This window comes from Pinus tabuliformis, chromosome 5_2, assembly GCF_031772625.1.
Source record: "Pinus tabuliformis cultivar Carrire ecotype Pingquan chromosome 5_2, CPIR1, whole genome shotgun sequence".
Classification (NCBI taxonomy): Eukaryota; Viridiplantae; Streptophyta; class Pinopsida; order Pinales; family Pinaceae; genus Pinus; species Pinus tabuliformis.
Window position 1 is genome coordinate 522,233,117 of NC_142306.1, and position 21,983 is coordinate 522,255,099.

Consider the following 21,983-nt stretch of genomic DNA (forward strand, 5'->3'; position numbering starts at 1 on the left):
TAGTCTTTTTGTCTCAGCCTAGAGTTGTTTGGAATTTAGAAGGGGTATTGACTGTACACAATCACAATTTTCTTGGATTTGACTTATTAACTCTTTAATGGAAATCCTAGTTGTGGCTATTAAATGAAATGCAGACAAGTCTGAGTAAACTTCTGAAGCATTTATGCTGGGTAGCTACCATCTAGCAGAGGGTTGTGTTTCCTCATATTCTAATTCAGCAGAATTTAAAACTTGACTAGATGCATATGCAAACATATCCCTGAGGGGATTTTCTTGAACAAATGATTCTTTCTCTTCTAGTTCTCAGAAAGAAACAAACTTTCTGAATGGATCCATTTTAGTATAGAGTGTTTTTATTGAGTACTAACCTGAACCAAACTTTTTGGCTTTAATACCAATTTTACGCAGGGGCTTCCACGAAGCTTGCAATACAACACAACAATTAGGCGTTGTCGAGTCTCTTCTCTGATTTTGCCACTTACTCTCTTTTACACGAAGCTATACACGAACCTACTAGGGAATTTCTCGCTCTATCGACCTTTTCAATGGCTTCCTCGCCTTACACATTCTGGCATCCCTTTTGCCTTTTCGCGAACCTCTGGCGAACTTCTGGTGAACCTCAAATCAGAGTAACTTAAGTAGATACTACCTCAACAACTCATAAATACAGAAGTACTCATATGCACAATGGGAATAAAACTCTTTATATTAATATCAGAATGGATTTCAGAAGATTACAATCTATTCAATCCTGAGATAGACTGTGTTTTCTTTTACTAAACTTTGCTACTCAAACAAGAGATAGCTTACTGGAGGCTACCTGGCGAGATCATAGACTCAGTCTTTGAACAATCACACCAACACACATATAAACAGACTCTCTAAAAGATCTGGCCACTTTAGGTTCTCACCTGTGTCAAACACACAGATGCGTAGGCTTCTCAGATCACCTAGGACTGTGAGATTTATTCGTGATGCAAGTAGATCAGACTATCCTCTGCATTTGCAGAGTAGGAATATCTCTCGACTCTTCGACTCTCAAACTCTGAATGCCTCGAATGAGCCTTTCCCCTTTATTATATAGGAAAAGGAGGGGACAAGCATCCGACCATCGGGCAGAAAAACTTAGTACTTTGATACCCTGTCAATAGGATGTCGCTCAAAGCACACCAAAATTCGGAGAAGTGCTCTGAGTCTCATTAATTTAGGAATCTTCGTACTTTTGTACAGAAAGTTTTGATTAGTACACTGTGGATGCTTTTGAACAGTGAAGCCCACGAGAAAACTGGTCACAAATAGTCCTTGTGACTGGACATCATGATAACATTGTGGAGGCTTTAATGATAAGCCCACGAGAACCGTTTATGAAGATGAAGTGGGGTCACTTAAAGGAGTAATCCCTGGAAATTGGGATCTTTGATATAGAAGTCCATCCCATGCCTTGGTATAAATTCGTCGGACAATCATGGGTTTATTTAATACATATTTATGTTTTATTTTTGTTAGGGCTAGCCATTCATCATGTCTAGCCATGAACTGGTGTAGGATAGTATGATTAGGAAATTGTAATAAATCTCTGAGAGTTGTACAAGGAATGTGAAAACATTCTATGGCATTTTTCCCTCAGCATATTCTACACTGCATTTGGAAGTAGCTTTCATAATAAACTGGATCGATGGTTGTTCTGTTTACTCCATAGTCTTTCCACCAGTCTTGTAACCATTCAGCTTGTTGATTTCTCTGCATACTTCCATTTGATCCAAACTTGAGCTTTGTATAATGAATCTCATCTTTTCCCTCGACATTTAATATGTCCCACCATAACTTCTTATATCCTGAAAAATTATAAATGGTATCTGGAAAGATTAAATTTGGAGCATTTCTGTTGGGTCCCTATAACACTAGTGATTACCCCATTACTATTGTAGTTATACCCCTTATTAATATTCTTGTGCCCCTATTTCCCCCATATTGTTATTACTATGCCCCATAGGATCCCTCTATTGTTATTTTTGTGGCTTTATATTATTATTGTTAGTTCGGCTGGGTAATATTGTGACTCCTTAGACTCCTATATATAGAAAGGAGGTTTGTCATTTGAATCATCCAAGAATTGTTAATTTATGTAATGTAAAGGAGGTTTCCCCCTCAAAGGGGTTGAATTATAAGGCGTTGATCTATCTTTTCTATCTTTTCTTGAGCTAGTTTCATAACATTTGGTATCAGAGCTTTGGATTCTAGGGTTTCACTGCTCCAAACAGATCATTGTGAAATTTTCGATATAACTTTTTTTCTGTGACGTTTCAGAAGCTAACAAAAAAACTATCACCAAAGTATTATGGTCCGTACAAGGTGTTGCAAAATATTGGTACTCTGGCATACAAATTGGAGCTTCCTGCAGCTTCTCGATTGCACCCAGTTTTCCATGTTTCATGTTTAAAGAAGGTTATAGGCGACAAGCTCCGAGTTCAGACAATATTGTGAGAACTTGAGAAGGAAGGAAAAATTATATTGGAACGGGAAGAAGTCACAGAAACAAGAACTCGATAACTACAAAATTGATCAATTTCGGAGTATCTTATCAAGTGGAAGAACTTATGCGCTAAAGATTCCACATGGGAGGATGGGAATTTTATATAGAAGTATCCGGAACTACTCAAGCGTTGACAACAACAATTTTTTTTAAGGAGAGGGGCATGTTGGGTCCCTATAATACTAGTGATTACCCCATTACTATTGTAGTTATACCCCTTATTAATATTGTTGTGCCCCTATTGCCCCCATATTGTTATTATTGTGCCCCATAGAATCCCTCTATTGTTATTTTTGTGGCTTTATATTATTATTGTTAGGTCGGCTGGGTTATATTGTGACTCCTTAGACTCCTATATAGAAAGGAGGTTTTTTCATTTGAATCATCCAAGAATTGTTAATTTATGTAATGTAAAGGAGGTTGCCCCCTCGAAGAGGTTGAATTCTAAGGCGTTCATCTATCTTTTCTATCTTTTCTTGAGCTGGTTTCATAACAATTTCTTGGCCATCGTGTAGCATTACTATTCATGATTGGCCAATGGGTGTTCCTGGTTCTGTTAATTGAGAAAAATCTATGGAATATTTTCCTTCTGTTTCCTCCTTCTGACCAAAGCATTGAGATATCATGGAAAGAATTCTATAATGCTTCTTCTGCTTGATGTGTTGCTGCCATGCTGCTAGTATACACCATATCATGTATCCAACGATTTCCTTTCAAAAATACTTTCCTTTCAGGAACAAGGTGTAGAATGTCAGTGTGAGGTTGTAGAACTACATCTAAAACCTTTGTATTCCTTAACTGCCATGTAGGTTTCCAATTATTTTTGTATTCTTCCCAACTCTGATCTTCTCTGATAGTCCTCAATACTTCTTTCTACTGGGTTGGGTTCCATTATGTGACAATTATCATCACATGTTTTTGCTACTGGGTTTCTATATGCTCTCTACTGAGGAAGTCTGGTAGACAGTTTTCTGCTCCTTTTATATGCTCGACTTCAAAGTCGAAGTTAGCAAAGAGAGCTTGTCATCTTGCAAAATTAGCTTCTCCTAGATTTTTTATGTCTTTAGTTAAGACTTTCTTGAGAGATGATGCATCTGTTCTGAGGTGAAAAGGCTTGCTGACAAGATGAATTTCAAATTTATCTATACAGTTCCAAGCTGCCTTGACTTCTTTTTCTATGGTAGAGTAATTTTTCTCAGCAGGATTCCATGTACCTGAAACAAATTGTACAATTTGTTCTTCTTCATTTTTCTTTTGCTTCAAGATTCCACCCCATCTGATGTTACTGGCATCTGATTCAACAATCTTGTATGCTGCATCATCAAAAATATATAAAATAGGGAGAGATTTAACCTTGGCTTTTATATTTTTGACTACTTTTGTGTGTGCTTCAGTCCAAGGTTCTAGATCCCTTTTGAGACATTGATTTAACAAACTGCTACCTTTAGCACAATCTTTATAGAAGTTGCTAACATAGTTTAAGCATCCAAGGAATCTTTGGAGCTGTGTCTTGTATGTAATGACATCTAGAAATTTGCTGGAAAATTCTAGGGCATGATTTTGTAAAGTGATGTGGCTATTAAAAATGGTATGGCCAAGAAATTTTATGGAGGTTTGAAAGACCTCAATTTTCTTCTTGCTAAGAACAACACCATTTCCCTTTATGGTATTTATAAAGATTTGTATGTGCCGGAAATGGTCCTGGAAATGCTTTTAAAAAATAAGAATATCATCAATATATACAATTATCCAGTCAAAGAAAGGTTTAAAGATGGAATCCATCAACTTCTAGAATTTGGATGGCACATGTCTGAGTCCAAAAGGAATCATATTCCATTCATAGTGCCCTGCTGGCACACTAAAGGTAGTTTTGAATTTATCTTTTTTTGAAACTGCAACTTGCCAAAATCTTGACTTTAAATAAAATTTGGAAAATACTTTGGCACCAACAATTCTGCTTATGAGATATCCCTTATGAGGGATTGGATAAGTATTGTTAGATCATAAAAAATTTAAGGTTTTATAGTTGATTACTAGCCTTGGTATCCCTCTAATTTGCTCAACCCTTTTATTGACATAGAACCCACAATAGTTCCATGGGCTATCTGATTCTCTGATAAGTTTCTTTTCTAGTAGCCTTTGTATCTCTTTCTTGTAGAGATCTCTGTACTCTTTGCTCATTGGAATAGCTTTTCTTTTGCAAGGCTTTCCTGTGTATTCTGCATTGTATGACAATTTTATCGAGTACTGCTTTCTATGCCAGAAAGCATTTGGTTCTTCGGTGCAAAATTCTCTTTCAATCTGCTTTTTAATCTCCTCAATCTTTTTCTACTTTACTAGACTCTTAAGTTGTTCTGACACATGGATGGTAGACTTTAAATCTTTGAGGTCTAGTAACTTAGACTCAACTTTGTCTAGCTCCTTCATAGCTTGTACCATGGGGGAAATTCTTAGATTTGAGATGTAAGGCATCTCAATTCTTTTAGGAATTCCTTTGGAAGTTGGAACAGTTATAAAATATCCACCCCTATTTCGTTTTAATTGAACCAAGCCATGAGGTTCTATAGCAGTCACAAAAATATTTCCTAGAATACAATCAACTAGGATTTCAGAAACTACAAATTTCAATTTTATACAATGATTGTCAAAATAAATTGAGGTTTTGGGCACTTCGTATTTGAGTGTTTTGCTACCCAAACCAATCACTTTCCTTTCTGCAGACATCCAGTATTTAGTTGGAATTACTTTGGTGCTTAGGATATTAACATCTGCACCAAAATCTATAAGAGTTGTTAAAGCAAACATTTCATTCTGAATACATACATTAATCTGTACATGATGTTGTTGATATTCTATTGCTAGTATCCTCATTTCCTGATATCCTGCAGTAGGGTCTTTTTTCCCTTTAAATATATGAATATTTTATCCATGAAATTATGGATGATCATATTCATCTAGAGGATCTAATGCAATAGATTGCTTCCCTTTCTCTAGTCTTTCAAAATGGATTTTTAAAGTAGAAATCTCATATTTAACGTTATGGATTTCTTTACTTACCTCCCCCAAGGTAAGTGAGTGAACCTTGTCTTGTTGTTTGTGTCTCTGGAAATAATTTGTATTGCATTCATATGAAGCATCAATGAAAAGGGGTTTCTTTGAAGAACCCTTACTCTTGTTGGAAGATTTGAGTTGATCCATAAAAGCTTCTGTAAGATGATTTTTCATCTCACCATATTCCATTGCTCTTATTTGCGACTAGATCTTCATTTCATCTTCTTCTATCTGGGCCATTAGCACCTTTCCTTTGTGCTGTAAGTGTTGAGGTTCATCATCAGAAGAATCATTGAAAGAATCAAAAACACATAAAATGCACAATGCGAGAGCATAACACTTAAATCACATATACACAGAGATTTTCCCCTAGATTCTAAAACGTGGACTACCATCTTGATTTTTCATTATGTTCCTTTCAATGTTATAATACATATTTATACATGCCAAAGCATCCAATACCATGGACCGAAAACCATCGCATCCAATACCATGGACCAAAAATCATCGCGTCCAAAAAACATGTGCAAAAATCATGCACAAAAGCATAGGTGGGTTCGCCCAACCCAACATAGGGTCCAAAACCAAAATTTTCCAAGCCGTTGCCCCAGACCTCATAAAGTGGGGTTACGGGTGCCCCTCAGACCCCCTATTAGCTATGTGGAAAGAATATAACACAACCCAACATTCTCCCACTTGTTGCTTTCTTTCCACAGGGGGCCATAAGAGAGCTTAGTCATTTTTCCAGCCTTGAAATGCCCATTGTCTCTCTACACCAAGAGAAATTCTAAGAGCTCACAGATTTTTTTAATGCATCTACAGTATTCTTCAAATTGTCCACCTTTACCAACAACACCTTTTTGTCTTCTATAATATCCCACACAAATTGATACTGAACATCAATGTACTTTGTCTTTGAATGATATGAGGGGTTGTCTGCCAAGAAAATCGCACTTTGGCTATCACAGTCTATCCTTATAGATTCCTGTACTAACCCCATACTTGAACACAATCTTTGCAAAAAAAATGCTTCCTTGCTTGCATGAGCGTCTGCCATGTATTCTGCCTCGATAATTGACAGTACCACTACAGATTATGTCTTACTCATCCAACTGACTGCACCTCCAAATATGTTAAACACATACCCACTTGTAGATCTTCTCTGATCTAGATCTCCAGCCCAGTCTACATCAGCAGAGCCATGAATATCCAACACTCTACGAATCTTGGTCTTCCTTGGTAGCACAAACCATAATCACTAGTGCCATGCAAACACCTGGAAACCTGCTTCACTGTTGTCCAGTGCTCCTTCCCTGGTTTTGACATAAAACTTCTCAATACTCCCAGTACATGTGCAATGTTTGGTGTAGTATAGACCATTGCATACAGCAAGCTACCGACTGCACTTGCATATGGAACACGGGACATGTCCTCTTCATCTTCTTGTGTCTTGGGACACTGCTCAATAGATAACCTCACACCTACAGAAATAGGAACCTTCATCGGTTTACTATCCTGCATATTAAACCTCTGCAATATTGACTCGACATACTTCCTCTAGTTTAACCAGATCTTCCTCTTTTCCTGATCTCTTTTAATTTCCATGCGCAAAATATAGTTTGTAGCACCAAGATCTTTCATGTCGAATTTGGAGGACAACTGGGTCTTCAAATCTTGGATAACTTCTTTGTCATTTCCAACCAACAACATATCATCAACATACAAGACCAGATAAATAACATGATCACCAATTAATTTAAAATACACATAGTGATCTGCTTTGCTTCTGGTGAAGCGAAGTCCCCGTATAAATGTATCAAATTTATGATACCACATCCCTCGTGACTCTTTTAACCCATATGTTAGGATATTCCGACACATAGGAAATAGTTAAGTACGACTTGGTCTAGTATAGAGTTAGGTAAAGAGTTAGGTAAAGTGTGCTTCTTTACCATGTACGTTTTGTAACTTACAATCCGACGGTCACGATATGTAGTGATCCGACGGTTCATTCTCTCCTTGGTATTACCGACACTTGATCTGTGGCTTAACACTCGATTGGTCCATGATCTCTATTTAAAGAGCATGGAGGATCATTTGTAGGGTAATCCATCTATGAGAGAAGCATATGCAAATTTTCATTCTTTTATTAATAAATTGCCTGAAGTGGCCATGTTGGCTCAGGCCATGGACTGTTTCCCTCTTTGAGGGTTTTAACCACGTCAAAATACTGGTGTATTGATCTTTGATCTGTCTGTGAGTGGTGTCCTTTGGTGTTCTGTCTGAGGAACTTACCCTGTAAATTCCCACATGGTATCAGAGCTATTTGAGGGCTACATCTGTTGGTGATCCAAATCTAAAGCCGGTAGAACTGCATCCGACAACCGTTTCCTAGATCTACTGTTTCTGGCTACTTTCGTGCCAAAAGGACCACTCTGTTATGTTGGGAGCATCTGTTGCAGTGAGGAACCCCTTTCGTTTCACGCGAAAAGGTTTCCGGTAACCCTAGTTGCGTCATTTTTAAGATCTGGAGGTATATAGTGTTTATTTGCAGTTTACAGTCATTTTCTCTCTGTTTATTTCGGTTTCGGTTTATTTAGCCTTTTTTATTACGAGATCTGAACCTTTCATTTCTACATATGCTCTTTGCCCTGTGACTTTGTGCAATCTGGGCAAATCAGAAACAGAAAGGAAGGATTTTTCTCATGCGTATGCTCTTTTCCGCTGCGCCTTAGTGTGATCTCAGAAAATCAAAAACATTGAGAAAAATATTTAGTTTTCGGCTAAAGCTAACTTCGAGCCGCAAGGTTCATTTTTTGAAAATATTTATTTTCCGGGTAAAGCTAAATTCGAGCTGCAAGGTTCGTTTTTTTTCTATGTCCGTGTTGGGTTTTGTGTTTTTTTTGTAGGGAAAAAGAGCTTTCTCAAAGCAAGCATGCAACCCAAAGCATCAATCCCCCCTCTCTCTCTCTCTCAAACTTTTTCTATAGCTTACTTGGTGCAAAGCTAATTTATGAGAGTAGAGGTCTTGGGTTCAAGTCTCCATTTTATGGGGCCGGATTTTTCATTTCCGCACATTCCCGCACTTCATCTGCGACTTCATCAAATTTTCTTCAAAAAGCCATAACTTCTTCATCCGGAAGCCGTTTTCACAACTGTTTTTTTTGAAACAGCATAATTTTTCGAGATCTTTCCATTGAAACACTTAGTTTCAGCATCTATAGCTTCAGTTTTCTTTAAAATGGAAAGTCCATGCCAAGTTATTCTTGACAGCACCAACTACTTCCAATGGTGGTCCTACATTGTGGATTTACTTAGAAGTAAAGGTCTTTACATAATAGCCACAGGCCAAGAGACCAAACCAAAAGATGAAGACAAGGCAACTAAATGGGAAAATAGACAAGACCAAGCATGTGGGTTGATAGGGATGTCTATTTCTCCAGATCTTAGATTCCATATTTCATAACTTGATACTCATGATGAAGCAATGAAATAGATTACTAATGTCTTTGGAATTAAAAATGAACTTAAAGCCCATCAACTTGAAAATGAACTGCTTACATTGGACCCCAATAACTTTTCTTGCATTGAAGATTTTTTGTCCAAGTTCAAGACCCTTAGACTTCTCTTGGAAGGTGTTAAGGTTAAGAAAGAAGATACTAGCCTTATCTACTCCATTCTTATTAAGTTGGGACCAGCCTATTCTGTGTTTGTTTCCACCTTCCATTCTACAAGAGAAGCCTTCATTTCTCAAGGACAAACCTACAAGTCCCCTTCCTTTGATTCCTTTTGTGATTCTTTAATAAGAGAACAAGAAAAACTCTTACACCTTGGTCTTCTTCATCTTGGAAGCTCTTCTAAGGAAGCATTAGCCACCCAGCAGCAACCAAATCCAAAGAATCCTAAGAAGTTGTATCCTAAAAAGAATGGTCCTAAACGAAACAAGGATCCTAAGCAATTTCAGCCTCAAAATGAAAAATCATTTCAACAAAATGATAAGACAAATAAAAACAAAGGGAAGAAGACTGATAAACATTGCAACTTTTGTAATCGAGATGGCCACTTAGAATCCAATTGCTTTAAGAAGATGGAAGCCTTGGAAACAGTAATGAAGAAGCATAACATCCATTTGGAGCACTCTTCAACTTCAACTTCATCTTCAGGAATGGCACTTTCTGCATGTGGTTGTCAAGCATCTCGATCTGGCTATGCACTAAATGTGTCTTCTTCTTCTCATTCTCATGAGTGGCTCATTGATTCTGGAGCTTCTTATCACATGGCCAAAAACAAAGCCATGTGTTCTTCTTTAAATGATTGTAACACCAAAAATATATATGTTGGTGATGATAGATCTCTTAGTGTTGTAGGTGTTGGAAATAATACTGAGAGGGGGGGTGAATCAGTATTATCAGATCAATCAAACTTTTCAATGCTCAGAAACATATACGCTACTTCAGTTAGGTGAACCAGCATGTACATGCTACTGTGACTAAATAAAACAGCGTATAAGAAGAAAACTCATAATTTAGTTAGCTTATTCTTCAGTTAAGTTCATCAGGACATTATTCACCACATTAACAGTAAACAGGTGCAGTATAACAGAACAGATCAAAAGCCACACACATGAACACCAAGATATAAGGTGGAAACCCAATGTGGGTGAAAACCACCTGCTGCAAGTTGTCTCTATCTTTCTTTAATATGAAACTTCAGTTTACAATCTTTTGTACTGGTGCAGCCTTATACCAGTACGTGGGCTACAACCTGCAGAAGGCTACAACCTTCTCTCGTTCTCCAAACTTCTTTGGAAGGGAGCTCCAACCCCCTTTGCTCTTGTACTAGCCAAGATACTAGTACGTAGGTGCTGACCTACAATCTTCTTTCCTTCAGGTACCACCCTTCATACATTTTCAGACTGGATATTCCTGAAGCACAACATTACAATCTGTAGACCCCAATTCATTCAATTTTCACAACAGATCATTGAAGCATAAAACAACCAAACTTTGAATCGCTGAACCACTGAACCCTGTCAATCACCAGTTACCAGAACACAGAGAAGACTACAGAACTCTGCAATAACAGACAGACCCCACTGTAAACCCAAAATCAAGCTTGAAAAGATATACGCTACTTCAATGAGAAAAACCCGCGTATACATGCGCTTTTACCGAAGTCAACCTGCGTACAGATCTAAAAATAAACTTTCTCAATTTGCAGTTGTACCAGACATCAGTTAGACCCAGAACATAACATTGCGACAATATGCAGATCTAGAAATACGCATAATCAACCATATCATGATAGTGCATTTCAAACCATTAGATCCCGATCTATCCTTAGATCTAGTCTTCCATCAACCGATGTGATCTCTCCTTGGCTTAGATCAAGCAACCCAGAACCTGCATATCAGATCTCTTTCTCTCTTAGATATTCAAGCCTTGTCGAAAGATAATTTTGCCTAATGATCTTCTTCTCCTTATATAGCCTTAGGCCTTGCTCAATACCAAGAGCCAAAACCATAGTAACACAATACCATCAACTTCAAAACTAGGGATCGACACGCCCGTCGAGACACAATGGTCCGAAATCATAGGCACAACTTCCAAGGACTAACCACCATGGACCAAAGGTACTTTTCCACATATACGCGCTTTTTCTGAATCCAACTAGCGTGTACACGCGACTTGGGCTTAACGAACCTGCGTATATGAACTTTCTTGGCATGCTGTACTAAGATCTGTCTTCTGATTAAGTTGCCATCACCTGTACCAACCTCTGAGCACCTGTACCAACCTCTGAGTGAGTTGCCATCAAGGACAACACTTGAATCATAATGCCAACAATCTCCCCCTTTGGACTTGATGGCAACCACCACACCAAGTCACTCTCCCCCTTTGACATCAAGGGCAAAGGGCTGTGCTCCCCCTGAGGACATGCTGATACCTCTACTTGGCTGTGCTGACTCATGCTCCCCCTGACAGTAGGCCAGATCTGTAAAAGATGTTCTTCAACAAGAACCAAGACTTATACACCATAAGGGACCTTCCTATCACCAAAAGACTCAATACATACATCCATACTCCCTACCAAGAGGGGACATATCAGAAACACCAATTATATTACAGCATTCATCCCAGGCATAGTGGGGAAACCAACATAGGCCGTTACATGACCTTGACACTATAAAAGAGATATGACAAGAGAGATACATGACATAGAGACAACAGATCTAGACCAAGACTTATGAAAGTCACCAGCAGCATATGATAAACATCTTTTTAGATCAGCAACCAGGATTTCTTTCTGAGCTCCTTTTCCTGAAATCAACAACCAAAACATCTGAATGCCAACAATGCTTTATGAGACTTTTAAGCTGCTCCCCCTGAACCTGTGCCTGCTGCACCCCCTGAAACCGTGCCTGAAGAATTCTGACATACCCATTGTTGTTCAGAACTCCAGAGTTTTCCCTTGCTGTTCAGAACTTTATATACGCGATTTCTCCTGCATGAAACAGCGTATGGACGCGGATACAATCTCTGCAACAAGCGTACACCTTACACGCGACTTTCCCAGCATAAATCCGCGTGTATACGTGTATATACCTTTCGTAACTTGCGTATACAAATTTTTCTGTAGAACAAACAAGCTTCAACAGCAGGATGAAGCATCAACTACTCCCAGCTTTTGTCTGAGATATTCAAAAGTTTCCCTGGGCAGTGGTTTTGTGAGAATATCAGCAACTTGTTCCTTAGAAGGAACATACTCCAACTTGACCTTCTGCTCAAGCACTTGTTCCCGAAGAAAATGGTACTTGATTGGTATGTGCTTGGTCTTTGAGTGCATGACTGGATTCTTTGAAATGCTGATTGCACTTGTATTATCACATAAGATAGAGACTGGTGGAGTGCAAGTGATTTGAAAGTCCTGCAAGGTCTGCATCATCCAAAGAAGTTGTGTGCAACAAGATGCTGCAGCCACATATTCTGCTTCAGCTGTAGATAAGGCAATCGAACTCTGTTTCTTGCTGAACCAAGATACTAATCTGGAACCCATGAAGAAAGCACCACCACTTGTGCTTTTCCTATCATCCACACTTCCAGCCCAATCTGCATCTGTGTAAGCATGAAGAGTGAGATCTGTATTTCTAGGATACCATAAGCCATAGTTTTGGGTCCCTTGAAGATATTTGAAGATTCTTTTGACTGCCTGAAGATGAGTTTCCTTTGGGTTGGCTTGAAATCTTCCAACCATTCCTACTGCATGTGTAATATCTGGTCGAGTACCTGTCAAATAAAGCAAACTCCCAATCATGGATCTATAAGTGGGTTGGTGAACTGCTGCTGATTCATCATTTGCACTGAGGCTGCATCCTGTAACCATGGGTGTACATACTGGCTTTGACTCTTCCATGCCATACTTCTTCAAGATCTGCTTGAGGTATTTGGTTTGAGACAAGAAGATACCTCCTTCATTTTGTTGGATTTGCAATCCAAGAAAATATGTCAATTCTCCAAGAAGTGACATTTCGAATTCTTTCTGCATAACCAAGGCAAAGTTTTGACTCATAGTCTCTTCATTGCTGCCAAAAATAATATCATCTACATAAACAACAAGAATTAGCAATTTGTTATTTTCAACTTTTATATAGAGATTGCTATCTGCTGATCCTTTTGAAAAGCCTTGTTGGTGAAGATATTTGTCCAACCGATAGTACCAAGCCCTTGGAGCTTGTTTGAGTCCATAGAGTGCCTTTTTCAATCTGCATACAAGGTTTGGATCATTCCCAAGAATGAAACCATCTGGCTGCTCAATATATACTTCTTCTTCTAAGTCTCCATTCAGGAAGGCTGATTTCACGTCCATTTGAAATACCTTGAAGTTTTGAAAGCTTGAGAGAGCAAGGAACATTCGGATGGCCTCAAGTCTTGCCACAGGAGCAAAGGTCTCTTCAAAATCTATTCCTTCTTGCTGTGCATACCCTTTACAAACAAGTCTGGCCTTGTTTCTAATTACTTCTCCATTTTCATTTAATTTATTCTTGAAGACCCATTTTGTTCCTATTACATTCTTATCTTTTGGTCTAGGAACTAATTCCCAAGTGTTGTTCTTTTCGATTTGCTCAAGTTCTTCATCCATTGCTTTGACCCAACATTCATCTTTGCATGCCTCTTTCACATTTTGTGGTTCAGTGGAGGAGAGTAATGCCAAGTAGCTTGAAGCTTCTGCAAGTGTCCTTCTTGTTTGTACTCCTGCTTCTTTCTGCCCCACAATCTGAGTTTCTGGATGATTCTTTTGAACATATCTGGATGGAGTCTTCTCTTCTATTCTTGTCTGCTCCTCTGGTTCTTCTTGAGATTCTTCTTCTTCTTGAGGTTCTTCTTCTTCATCATTTCGCCTTTGAGAGTAACCTTCATCTTCTTCAATGTCTTCATGATGAACTTGCCTAGGAATATATCCCTTCTCATCAACCACTATATCAATACTGTCAACAATTCTGCCAAGTCTTTTATTGTAGCACTTGTATGCTTTGCTATGTGGAGAATAACCAAGAAGAATGCCCTCATCTGCTCTTGGTTCAAGTTTGCCAAGTTGCTCATCAGTATTCTTAATATAACATTTGCTCCCAAAGATTTTGAAGTGCTTCACGGAAGGAGTTTTACCACTCCAAAGCTCATGAGGTGTTTGAGTGCTGTTTACTCGGACATTTGTTTTGTTAAGAATAATAACAGCAGCATGTGCAGCTTCACCCCAGAAGGTTGCAGGAGTACCTGATTCATCGAGCATAGCACGAGCCATTTGTTGGATAGTTCTGTTCATTCTTTCCACAACCCCATTTTGCTGAGGAGTTCTAGCTGTAGAGAATTCTCTTCTTATCCCATGTTCATCGCAGAAATCGAAAAATTCATTTGATGTGAACTCCCCACCTCTGTCAGATCTGAGGCACTTAATTTTGTGTCCTGATTCATTTTCAGCCAATGCTTTGAAGGATTTGAATTTTTCGAATGCTTCATCTTTGTGCTTCATAAGCCCTAACCAAACAAACCTTGAGAAATCATCAATGAATAATATCAGATATTCTTCTCCTCGAGGTGTCCTTTTCCTAAATGGACCACATACATCTGTATGGACTAGCTCAAGAGGCAAGCTAGCTGATCCTTCCTTCTCTGGAAAGTTAGTTCTGGTTTGCTTTCCAAACTGACAAGATTTGCATATGGTGTTGTCTGGAATTTTGATATCTGGAAGATCGCGAACTGCCTGATATTTGCATGCTTTCCTTATTTGTGAGAAGCTTAGATGTCCCAACCTTCGATGCCATAACCAGTGCTCTTCATCCTTGCTAAGATAGCATTGTTGTTGTCCTTCTTCAAATATGTACAGATTATTTGGAGTTCTTTTGCCTTTGAGAACTGTTTTACCTGTATCAAGATCACGAACAAGACATCCATTCGATCTGAAAATAACCTCGGTTTTTTGATCACACATCTGGCTGACACTTAGTAGATTATGCTTCAATCCATCAACATACAAAACATTTCCAGCCTTGACCTTTTCTTTCAAAGGAGCAATACCTTTTCCTTTTATAGTTGCAGGAGTATCATTTCCAAAAGAAACTTTCTTTCCCTTTTCTAAAGTAGAATAAGATTCAAGTTTTTCTTTATCACCTGTCATATGTTTCGAACATCCACTGTCAATGTACCATAGATTTTCCTGTCCTTCTGCATAAAATGCTATCCCACATCTTTCTGTTTGAGGTTCCTTTATTCTCCATGTTTTGGTGCTCGTGGCTTGTTCCTTTTTCTCCTGAAACCTGCTCCTGCATTCAGAGTCTTTATGACCAAAATTATTGCAAATAGAACATTCAACTTCATTTTCAAGAACCGAAAAGTTGTTATAGGTCCTTTTTGTAATCCCTGTCATACTTCTTTGTTTTTGAGCTTCCCTAGTCATGATTGTTTTATATGCAACACATTGAGCTGCTTTGTGACCAAAGTTATGGCAAGAAAAGCATTGTCCATTGAAGAAGCTTCTGCGGTTATTGAATCTACCAGCCAACTGATTGTAATTTCTATTTTCATCTATTCTTGAGCCAAACTGAGAAGATTTTACCTGTGGTTGGTTGTAGCTTTTGTTCACCCTTAAGAAGGATTGTCCCTGATAGTTTCTGTTTGTAATTCGTCCCTGCTTTACCTGATTATCTTCATTGTTCTTCTGCTCATTTCTTCTTGCTGCATCAAGATAACTTTTTGAGGTGGATGCTTGAGAGGTTTCTCCATTATAGCCCAAACCTGTCTTGTTTAGAGGAGACCGCTGCACATTGATAATCTCATCCAAAGTTTCAGATCCTTTGACAAACTTAAGATTAATAGCTTTTGTTTTCTCAATTTCTTTTCTGAGACCAACAATTTCACCTTCTAGTTTTTCAAGATGTTTTTCCTTTTCATCAATTTGAAATTGCAAAGTATCAATGATCACATTCTTTTCTTCTATGCATCTCTTGAGTCTAGTAATTTCATTATAGAGATTATCCACATCTACAGCATCCTCATAATCATCATCTTCAAATGCCATTAACAGCTTATATTTATTACCTTGTTCATCTTCATCACTGTTTGATAAGCCATCACTATCTTCATGGGTGTAGTAGCTTTTCTTATTTGCACTTTGTTTCTTGTTCCATCTAGCAGGTTCTTTTCCTTTATCCTTATAAGGACATTTTGCAGCATAATGACCTACTCTTCCACAAGCAAAGCATTTGAAAGGTAGCTTACCTCTGAACCTTCCAGAACCCCTTTGAAGATTTCTGACAAAATTTGATTCTTCTTCCTCTTCTTCTGGAACATGGCTTGCTTCATAGTAATCTTCTTTTCCTGATGCCTTAAAAGCAGCTTCCCTTCTGTCAGATGGACCTCCCTTTCTCATTTCATAAGCAGTTAGAATTCCATGTAGCTGAGACATAGTGAGAACACGAAGATTTTCTTTTTCTTCTATTGCAGATACTTTAGATTCAAACTTGGGGGATAATGATCTTAGAATCTTTTGAACTACTATAGTCTCTTTTATTTCTTCACCCAAATTTTTCATACAATTAACAATCTCATCTACCCGAAGAAAATAATTAGCCACACTTTCATCATTATACATCTTGAGAGTCTCATATTGAATCCTGAGAGTTTGAAGTTTAGCTTGCTTTACCTGTTCATCTCCTTCATAGCTAGTGATCATTTTGTCCCATATCTCTTTTGCTGATTTGAAGTGCATGACCTTCATGAATTCTGTTTGGGATATACTTCCTAATAGAGTACTGACTGCTTTTGCATTTGTTTCATACTGCTTTTTCTCAGCTGGATCTGTAGGAGTAGCTGAAGGAAAAGCATAGCCTGTTTCTACAATGTTCCAAACTTCTGTACCAAGAGATTGAAGATATGCAGTAACTCTTACCTTCCAATAATTGAAATTTGTCCCATCAAAAATCGGTGGCCTGATTGATGCTTCTTTCTCGTAGTTGCTCATGATGAATGATCTACCTTCAAGCGATCAAGCTTCTCTGAAGGACCTGCTCTGATACCAATTGTTGGAAATAATACTGAGAGGGGGGGTGAATCAGTATTATCAGATCAATCAAACTTTTCAATGCTCAGAAACATATACGCTACTTCAGTTAGGTGAACCAGCGTGTACACGCTACTGTGACTAAATAAAACAGCGTATAAGAAGAAAACTCATAATTTAGTTAGCTTATTCTTCAATTAAGTTCATCAGGACATTATTCACCACATTAACAATAAACAGGTGCAGTATAACAGAACAGATCAAAAGCCACACACATGAACACCAAGATATAAGGTGGAAACCCAATGTGGGTGAAAACCACCTGCTGCAAGTTTTCTCTATCTTTCTTTAATATGAAACTTCAGTTTACAATCTTTTGTACTGGTGCAGCCTTATACCAGTACGCAGGCTACAACCTGCAGAAGGCTACAACCTTCTCTCATTCTCCAAACTTCTTTGGAAGGGAGCTCCAACCCCCTTTGCTCTTGTACTAGCCAAGATACTAGTACGTAGGTGCTGACCTACAATCTTCTTTCCTTCAGGTACCACCCTTCATACATTTTCAGACTGGATATTCCTGAAGCACAACATTACAATCTGTAGACCCCAATTCATTCAATTTTCACAACAGATCATTGAAGCATAAAACAACCAAACTTTGAATCACTGAACCACTGAACCCTGTCAATCACCAGTTACCAGAACACAGAGCAGACTACAGAACTCTGCAATAACAAACAGACCCCACTGTAAACCCAAAATCAAGCTTGAAAAGATATACGCTACTTCAATGAGCAAAACCCGCGTATACACGCGCTTTTACCGAAGTCAACCTGCGTACAGATCTAAAAATAAACTTTCTCAATTTGTAGCTGTACCAGACATCAGTTAGACCCAGAACATAACATTGCGACAATATGCAGATCTAGAAATACGCATAATCAACCATATCATGATAGTGCATTTCAAACCATTAGATCCCGATCTATCCTTAGATCTAGTCTTCCATCAACCGATGTGATCTCTCCTTGGCTTAGATCAAGCAACCCAGAACCTGCATATCAGATCTCTTTCTCTCTTAGATATTCAAGCCTTGTCGAAAGATAATTTTTCCTAATGATCTTCTTGTCCTTATATAGCCTTAGGCCTTGCTCAATACCAAGAGCCAAAACCATAGTAACACAATACCATCAACTTCAAAACTAGGGATCGACACACCCATCGAGACACAATGGTCCGAAATCATAGGCACAACTTCCAAGGAATAACCACCATGGACCAAAGGTACTTTTCCACATACACGCGCTTTTTCTGAATCCAACTAGCGTGTACACGCGACTTGGGCTTAACGAACCTGCGTATATGAACTTTCTTGGCATGCTGTACTAAGATCTGTCTTCTGATTAAGTTGCCATCACCTGTACCAACCTCTGAGCACCTGTACCAACCTCTGAGTGAGTTGCCATCAAGGACAACACTTGAATCATAATGCCAACAGTAGGTACTGGAATTGCTCATATAGACAATGGATAGTTTAATGATGTATTATGTGTTCCAACCTTATCCTGCAACCTTCTATTTGTATATCAGATAACTCATTCAGGTGAAGGTAAAATCGTTGAATTTTCACCTCACGATGTTGTAATTAAGGACCTAAGAGATCCTAGATAGATTTTAGCTACTCGCATTACTGATGATTCTACAAGGTTGTATAAGTTTCACAACTTTGGGTCATTAAATCTTCCCTCAGTATTTGTTGCTCATAATGATGAAGTGAGCAAACTTTGGCATGAGAAATTTGGTCACTTAAAATATCGCTCTCTTTAGAATCTATGTATAGAAAATATGGTGACAGGTCTTCCAATGGTATCCTGCAGAGATGGAGTTTGTTCCGGATTTGTACTTGGAAAACATCATTGGGACAGTTTTGAAAAACGTGCCTCTTGGCACGCCTCAGCCCCTTTACAGCTCGTGCATAGTGATTTATGTGGTCCATTTCCAGTTGCTTCATTCTCTGGCTACAAGTATTTCTTAGCTTTCATTGATGCTTTCTCTAGACACACTTGGGTATACTTCTCAAAACTCAAGAGTGAAGTATTTAACATGTTCTTGGCCTTTAAGGCCTTTGTTGAAAAACAATCTGGACATCAAATTCTTAAGCTAAGATGTGATAATGACGGAGAATATGTTAAAAACACATTAAAAAACTTTTGCACTGAGAATGGAATTCAAACGCAACATATTGTTCCATATACTCCACAACAAAATGGTGTAGCTGGAAGGAAGAATCGCACCTTAGAGGAAATGGATAATTGTATGCTTCAATCTAAAGGACTTAGTCTTAATTATTGGGCAGAAGCAATTAACTGTGCAAATTACATAATAAATCACACTCCTACTAAGGTTTTAATGAATATCACTCTAGAAGAAGCACGAAGCTCAAACCAGATGTAAGTCACTTTCATGTTTTTGGAAGTGAAGCATGGGCCCATATTCTAGATGAGAAACATAAAACTTTAGAACCTAAGAGAAAAAAATGTGATTTTGTTGGATATTCTGAAGATGTCAAAGGATATAGACTTATTCCACTTAAGTCCAAAAATGTTATCATTAGAAGAGATGTAAAGTTTGCTGAAAATATATTGGCCTGCGAGCCTAGTTTGGTGGATGTGCCACCTCTCCCTATCTCTTCTACTTTTGAAAATATTTCTTCTTTAGCTGATGAAAGCGAGGATGAAAATCCTCCCCCACCTTCTGAAGATCCTCCTTTAGCTACCTAGCTTCCAAAATGGGTCTGTGCTACTCGAGATGTAGCAGGTGATCTTGTCGGTGATCCTACAGATCAGCGACGTACACATTCTTAGATCGAGAGAACCTCTTCTTTACTGGCTCAAGCTTCATTGAATTATGATCCTGACACCTTTGCAGAAGCTTCAAGCCATCCAGATTGGGAAGCAGCTATGAATGAAGAATATCATTCATTATTGGCAAATGATACATGGGATCTTGTTCCTCTACCAAAGGGATGAAAACTTGTTAGATGCAAATGGGTTTACAGAACCAAGTATGGACCAGATGGGAAAGTTGATAAACATAAAGCTCGTCTTGTTGCTAAGGGTTTTTCACAAGCTGAAGGCATTGATTATACTAAAACCTTCTCCCCTGTTGCCAAAACGAACTCTATTTGCCTTTTTCTTTCCCTTGCTGCCTCTTTAAAATGGGAAGTCTATCAGATGGATGTTAAATCCTCCTTCTTGCATGGGGACTTGCATGAAGAAATCTATATGGAACAACCTATTGGCTTTATAGAAACAGACTCTAGCCTTGTATGTCGGCTTAAGAAATCCCTTTATGGTCTCAAGCAAGCTCCTCGAGCTTGGTATGCCAAAATGGATAACTTTCTTTTAGAATCTGGCTTCTCTAGGTGTCATTCTCACAATACTGTTTACACTAAGAAAGTGGGCAACTCTCTTATCATTCTTGTTCTTTAATTTGATGATCTTATCCTGACTGGTAGTGATCCCAACCTTATAAACCATGTGAAGTCTAGCCTTAAAAGTAAGTTTCAAATGACAGACCTAGGACACTTACATTATTTTCTCGGTCTTCAAGTCTTGCAATCCAAGGAAGGTATTTCCTTTTCTCAGTCCAAGTATGCCTGTGATACTCTACGCAATTTTCACATGGAAGACTATAAGCCAGCCCCTTATCCCTTTCAGTCTAGAGTCAAACTTTCAGTCACTTGTACCTCTCCTGAAGTTGATGCTACCTTATACCATCAACTTGTAGGAAAACTTTTGTATCTAACCCATACTCGTCCTGACCTTTCCTTTGTTGTTGGCCTTGTTGCTCAGTTTATGCAAAACCCATGTGAAAGTCATTGGAAAGAAGCTAAAAGAATACTTCATTATGTTCGAGGTATAGTTCAGTTTGGGATTCATTACAGTGCCGAGGCATCTCCTCTATTGGTTAGTTTCATTGATTCCAATTGGGCTGGTGACCCTGGTGATCGGAAGTATACTGCAGGTTATGTGTTCACTCTTGGTTCAGGACCTATCACATGGGCTTGCAAGAAACAAGGTGCCATTTCTCTTTCTTCAGCAGAAGCAAAGTATCGTGGTGTCGTAGAAGCTAGTAAGGAAGCCTTGTGGCTTCCTCAGATCCCGTCAGAGTTTGGCTTTCGGCAGCAGCATCCGACTACACTTTGGTGTGATAATCAATGTGCCATTCAACTATGCAAAAATCCAGTCCAACATCAGCGCAGAAAACACATTGAACTGCACATGCACTTCATCAGAAAGCTCATTCATGACCATGTTCTTGAAGTGCAATATTGTTCAACAGATGATCAAGTTGCAGACATCTTTAAAAAGGCTCTCACAGAGGCGAGGTTCACTAAACTTCAATTTATGGTTGGGGTTCAGGAAGTTTCCACTAAGGGGGGATAGGCTCTAGTGCCTCCTTCCTTCTCCTATTGTGTCATATTTGTAAATCCTTCAATCCTATCCCAATTTGTTCTTAAGGGGGGATGTTATGATATTCCGACACATAGGAAATAGTTAAGTACAACTTGGTCTAGTACAGAGTTAGGTATAGAGTTAGGTAAAGTGTGTTTCTTTACCATGTTTATTTTGTAACTTACAATCCGACGGTCACGATATGTAGTGATCCAACGGTTCACTCTCTCCTCGGTATTACCGACACTTGATCTGTGGCTTGGCAGCCGATTGGTCCATAATCTCTATTTAAAGAGCATGGAGGGTCATTTGTAGGGTAATTGATCCAGATTTAAATAGGAACGCAACAAATTACAGAGATAACCATATACACAAAGATGCAGTGGAAA